General features: G+C 33.5%; 1 pseudogene across 1 annotated transcript; it reads left to right on the plus strand.

Annotated features, from left to right (window-relative positions):
* The first annotated feature begins 3,418 nt into the window (after positions 1–3,418).
* On the plus strand, positions 3,419–5,430 carry LOC105130267 (ethylene-responsive transcription factor RAP2-4-like; annotated as a pseudogene). The gene has a single exon (XR_843203.1). The product of XR_843203.1 is annotated as an ethylene-responsive transcription factor RAP2-4-like (transcript).
* Positions 5,431–6,736: the final 1,306 nt, after the last annotated feature.

Here is a 6,736-nt window from a genome sequence, read left to right on the forward strand (position 1 = left end):
TAAAATAATCCTTTGAAGCAACATTTTAATATCAAAAACTATTTTGAATCTAAAATCAAACTCAAAAGTTTGAGTTTTTAGTTTTTCAATTTAAAATTAGTAGGTTTTAAAACGGTCAAGTCCAGTGATTATTGGGTTTAAAATGGATAAAAGCAAACTCGCATGAACAAAACTTTTTATCTGATAGTGGCATTGTTGCTGGTATTAATAAAAACCTAATAAAAAGGGATCTTCAATCATAGTTTATAGGAATTCAAAAATAACTAGAGAGAGACAGAGGAGAGAGAAGAGCTCATGGGAGGAGCAAGGAAAAGCCGTCACCAGGAGACACCTTTTCTTTCAAGCTTCGTCGGATCTTCACGTTTATCAAGGCAGGTCATCACTCTTCACGTCTTCCCCAACCTTGTTCACATTAGTTTTGTCTTTTTTTTTATTTTTTATTTTTACAGGTCCCAGCTCTCCTCCCTCTTCTCTGAATAAATAAATAATTAAACAAATACATTTTCGTTTGGGTATCCTCAAGACAAATGCTGCCTAGCATCACCAAGAGACCACTTTCTCCTTTTTGTTATTTCTATATTGGTGTCCTAAGCTATGATCTTAGCTGGATTAATTTTTTTCTAATTTTAAAGAAATTGTTTTTAGACCAACTTGATTATAACTAGAAAAACTATATAAAAATACAAAAGCCTCTCTCGACACAAATAAAAAAAAATTGATTCAAAGAATAATTAAATAATTTTAGTATAATTAAAAAAGTGAAAGGTCGGAAAAAAGATTATAATGATAATTTAGTTATTTTATTATGGTTTTAAAATGGTTTCAGTTAAATAAAATTTGTTTTTAATGAAAATTTAGTTATTTTATTATGGTTTTAAAATATAAAAAGATTGGATTGTTCATAATTAATTTAATAATAAATAATGAATTTTAATAAAAAAAACTACATCCCTGCTTCCAATAATAGGGCAATATTTTTTTTTTTGTTTGAAAAGGGTAAACAATAACTATATTATTACAATATTACTATCATTGAAATTAAGTAACAATATTAAGCCGTGCTTAACTTAATATCATTGAAATTAAGTAACAACTCTCCTTTTGTATCATTCCAAACGCAACCCATAAATTTGCAAAGACGAGATATTTTTTTTAAAAGGTTGAGTCTTTTTTGGGACTTCGTTCAGAAGACAAGGCTGGAAAGCCTTCGAATTTTTTACCACATCTACAATTGTAGTGAATAAATTAATTAAATTATTCAGAATATTTACAAGGACTGATTCAGAATTAAATGAACTGAAGGATTTTTTGAATTTTTTTAGATAATTCTAGTTAAGATATTAATATTTTCCTTGGTTCAGTTGTATTTCTATTTTAGTTTTAGAAACCCAAAAACGCAAACCAAATTAAAAAAAAAAACTAAATCAAACCAAAAAATCATTACAATTTTAAAGTTTATTATATCTAAACATAATCCAACTGATTGATTTATAATTCCTTTTAACTGGGTTCCGTTTGGTTAAACTTCTTAAAAAAACAATTTAATTATGTTTTTAATTCAAACTGAATTATTTAAACCAATACTTACCTCTTATACGAAGCAAGTTGGTACCAACAGAGTGGACTAGACTAGAAATAATGTGAGAGAGAGAGAGAGAGAGAGAGAGAGAGAGAGATAGCTACTTTGCTTGGCTTCAAAGTGATGTCCAGGTAGGAAATGACGTGTAACATCGTCAACGTAGGCCCCGTTGTTCACTTTCGTAGGCCCCACAGAATGGACGAACCAAATGGATCCCTTGGCTTACATCTTACGCAACTTTAAAGCCAATCTTTTTGGCACATCACTCACACCCCTCTCACTTCTCAACGTTTTGACTTGAGAAACTAACCATGGTTAGCTCAATACGTTGCCCCAAAAATAAAAATATTTTGTTTTCATAATTTATATTCGTGGAAGAAAAATCTATTTGATTTGATGATGTGTTAATAATTATTTTTAAAATATTTTTTAAAATTTTTTATAAATATTTTAAAAACAATTATTATTACATTATTATTTTGTAATGATAAACAACATTTATTTATACTAGACACAGGGACGATAGTAGGAATGTCAATTCGCATTTTTAAGAGTACACCCCGCTTAATAATGGTATTTGATCTTGTAATAATTACATTATTGACTCTTCAAGGCTCTGAAAAAAGAGAGAGGAAGAATTAATAATGGTATTTAAGGTAATTTGTTTTTTGAAAAAGGCACACCAACCATGGTTGCATTAACTAGAGTTGGAGGACAGATATGGGTGGCAGAACGCGAATTGGCCTTTCACGAGGCTACAGAATCCAATTCCATTTCCATGCTCTTAAAAATGGTGTATCCAAGTAGAGGGCGCCGCAATTGACGATACCTTGTCCATCTCGCAACTTGTCGTCAATTATCACATGATTATGTGCTCCGCTACGCCACCACCCTCCCCCCCCGAGGCCTCAACCATGGTTTATATCAAGAATTTATTAATCATGGTCAAGTTCATTGCTGATTTTTTTTTTTGTATTTACTTTTTTAGATCAAGTAACAACAAACTTTCAACTTTAGCACGCGCCACCATTTTCTCTATCTGCGCATATGTAATCATCATAATCTAATAATGGATTTAGTACTAATCACTATTGCTTGTCCTAGGTTACCATGCGTTGGTTTGGAAAAGGATGGTGCTTTATTATGTGCTTTGCTTGGCTCTGTCTTTCTATCTTTATTTATTTAGTTATCAATAGCTCTATACCATGTCATTTCTGGGTGCTGAAACAATTTAATCAGTGCTTGCTTGATACTGGATTTGAATTCAGAAGAATTCATGTATTAGTGAAGAAGGGTGCTCTGAATTGTGAACAAGGGGGGAAATAAAAGTTTTAAATTTATCTCTGTTCTTTTGGAACGTGATTAGGGCAGTAGTCTTGGATCTTGATGATAAAACAAAATGTTCATTTTGGTCCACGATTTTGTTTTTATTTTATTATGGTGTAAGAACCAAAACACATGCAAAGGTCCCCTTCCTGCCCACAAAATTTTTGATAAATTTGATGAGGCAGAGGAAAGTGCGTGGCAACAAGAGGAAGGACAAAACCCCATAAAATTCCAAAAAAGCAAGATAACCGATGAGCCAATTATCTTTCAATCAAGTCCTTACCAAATCAAAGACAAACACGTGTAAGACCAATGCTCACTCAACAGACACCTGCCGGTCACTGGGTACGACAAGACCCTACGTGTCACTCACCCACTGGATATTCTACATCGGATGGAGGTCTCTTCGAAGTAACGCGGTGACCTCTGTAGTAAAAAACACATAAAAAAGGAAAAAAGAGCGGTTAGAAACCTTAGAAATTTAGAAAATCAGAGGTGAAACCATGGGCTGGGGGGTTATATAAGGAGAGATAGGGAGAGACCAAGAAACACACCACAAAAGAAGACCCCCAAAAAGGATAGAGTGCTGAAAATCTAGAATTTCTAGCGGCTTAATTTTTGATAAAATCTTTCTTCTTGAACTCAACCCCCCCCCTAATTCCCCGCTTCTCTGTATCCCTTTCTGTTAATCGTCTGCCTTTCAAAGAATCTAATTTGGGGTTTGTTTCTTTGGTTTAGTGATTTTAAAGCTGAAATCTTTGTTTAAAAAAAGGAAAACAAGCAATTCCCTGCAAAGGGTGAAAGCCAGGTGATTCAGAATAGAGATCCAGGTTGATTTTCATTTCTTCTACCTTCCTTTGCTTTGCTTTTGTAATTTCATCAACTTGAAGGGTTTGTTTTTGGTCCCTCAAGGTTGGTTTTTGTGCAAAAAAACCTCTTCTTTTATCTGGGTTTTTTTTTTCTCCTCTTCCTTTCGTTTGTAAAACTTTCGTAATTTTGCCACCTCTTTAGTTTTGTTTCAAGTTCTAATTAACAGGAATGGCAGCAGCTATCGATATCTACAACACAACAGTGCCAGTTTTTTCAGATCCTTGTAGAGAAGAACTCATGAAAGCACTTGAACCTTTTATGAAAAGTGCTTCGCCACCACCAACCTCCACTTATTCTTCACCTTCTCCTTCAACTTCTCCTCCTTTCTCTTCTTACCCTTCTTGCTTTTACAACAATAACTCTCCCATCTCTTCATATCCCAACTTGGACCTTAGCTTTTGCTCTCCAACGAGCACCCAGATGTTTTCTAATGGGTTCTTGGATTATAACCAAATGGGTTTTGAGCAAACAGGTCCAATTGGGCTTAACCACCTTACACCTTCACAAATCCTCCAAATCCAAGCCAAAATCCACTTCCAACAACAACAGCAGCAGAAAATGGAAAATCTTGCTACCACATCACAGTGTGTCCATAACCGAAAGGCTAGTAACTACTTGGCTCCAAAACCTGTCCCTATGAAACAATCTGGTGCTTCTCCTCAAAAGCCAACAAAGCTTTATAGAGGAGTCAGGCAGAGGCATTGGGGAAAATGGGTTGCTGAGATTAGACTTCCAAAGAACAGAACTAGACTCTGGCTTGGCACTTATGACACAGCTGAAGAGGCAGCTTTGGCTTATGATAATGCTGCTTATAAGCTGAGAGGAGAATATGCTAGGCTTAACTTTCCACATCTTCGCCACCAGGGAGCTCATGTGTCTGGTGAATTTGTTGACTAAAAGCCTCTCCATTCCTCTGTTGATGCAAAGTTACAAGCAATTTGTCAAAGCCTGGGTTTGCAAAAACAGGGGAAAACAAGGGAGCCCAGTTCTGTTGCTAATTCAAAAAAGACCGCAACAGCTCCTTTGCAAGCAAAAATTGAAGATGATTGTTCTATGAGAGGTGAATTGAAAACGGAGTACGAGAATTTTGGAGTTGAGGACTATAAGGTGGAGATCCCATCACCATCACCATCACCATCACCAGCTTCATCTGACGAATCAGTGGCTGGTTCTTCTTCACCAGAATCTGAGATTTCTTTCTTGGATTTTCCCGGTTCTTTACATTGGGACGAGTTTGAGAATTTTGGTTTGGAGAAGTACCCTTCAGTTGAGATTGACTGGTCATCCATCTAGGTCTTGAATTATTACCATGTAATCTTTTGTTTTTAGGTTTATTTTGGTGTCTTTCAGTAGCTTCTGCAATGAAGTTTTTGGCATTTGCAGAAGTGGTGTTAAGGGGTCAGTCAGTTTTAGATTCTAAGTTCTATTAACTATGCTGTCGATATGTACAGTAGGTCGCTCTCTATCTTTGGTCTAGCTGGTACTTTTTTTCCTTGCTTGACCATGGATGAGTTTCCATGTTTGGTCTGTATTTTTAGGTCAGGTGTAATTAAGCATCAGTCTACGAATATATCAATCTAGTCCAACTTTTCTCCATGGGTTCGAATATGGTGAGCATGCAATGATGTTTTGTGATGTCAATTTTTCCATGCAAATATTTTCCTTAAAACGGATTCACATTCTTGTGGTACGTGTGCCTAGTATAATGTTTAGATTCTTACTTGTCCGTGACTTGAGCTTCGCGGGGCTGAAAAATGAAATCTTAGTGTTATATATATAAAAAAAAAACATCCGGAAACTGTAAAAATATTTTAAAAAATAAAATAAAAAATTAGAATTTGCATCATAAACTCAGGAGGTCGAATAACATTATCTTATTTCACAATGTTAGATGCTTCAAAAAAATATAAAAAATAACATGGCTTATCGCATAACCAAAAAAAAAGGAAGAAATGACTCGAGCAAACATTTAATGTATCTGTTGGCATGTAATTTATACATCATACATGAGACTAATAATTTTTTAAAAAACCTAAAAAAAATAGAATATAAAGTATCAAATAATAAAAAAAAAACTAATATCTCCTGAGTTAACTTGATTATGAGTTTGATGCAACCCTATTAATAATAACAACTCTTAATTCATAATTAACTCGATATTAAATAATGAAATTATATAAAAAATCCCATTAATTTGACTAAAGTTCCCAAAAAAATTAGTAATATAAAATAATGAGGTTCAAATGCTAAACTAAAAAATTGTGGTGAAAAAACCATTGATCGATTCAAGGGTGAAATTAAACAAAACAAAAAAGGCAAACATTTCACATAAAAAAAAGTTAAAAACTTAAAATTAAAAGAATAAAAATTAAATCTGAAACTAAGACAAAATAAGAGAAAAAATAACATTTCAATCAAGTGTGAAATCAAAAGAACATTTAAAGTTTACAAAAGAAATTAAAACAAAAATCATACAATAAAAAGAAAGAGGACTAGATCTAATATCAAGACAAAATAAAAGGACACCATGGATTTTTTTATTGTCCAACATATTTTCCAAGGCAAAGAGAGAGAAAAAAAAGACAGAAAAAAAATATTGTCAGAGCCAAACCACCACACACCCTACCTCATTTGAAAGAGGACGTCGTGATCTTTCTAAAACTACAACAGATGACAATTTATACCACCTAAATCCTTTGCACGTGCTGCTTGAAGCATATAGAGTGACCTAACACATCAACAAACTTCTTCTTCTTTTTCTTCTTCTTTTTATTTTTTTAAAAAAAATATAAAATTGTTCTTGTCTTGACTCTATAACTATAAAAAAGACCAAAATAAAAAAAAAAACAAATAAGCCATTAAACCCTAATTTAAATCTTTTTGATTGAAGGGGGTAACCAAATAAATTTAATATTGCTTTTCAAAGAAAAAAGACAAATCCACCCTAGTTTTGACTTGATA

The sequence above is a fragment of the Populus euphratica genome, unplaced genomic scaffold (genome assembly GCF_000495115.2).
Source record: "Populus euphratica unplaced genomic scaffold, PopEup_1.0 scaffold45.1, whole genome shotgun sequence".
In the NCBI taxonomy this organism is placed as follows: domain Eukaryota; kingdom Viridiplantae; phylum Streptophyta; class Magnoliopsida; order Malpighiales; family Salicaceae; genus Populus; species Populus euphratica.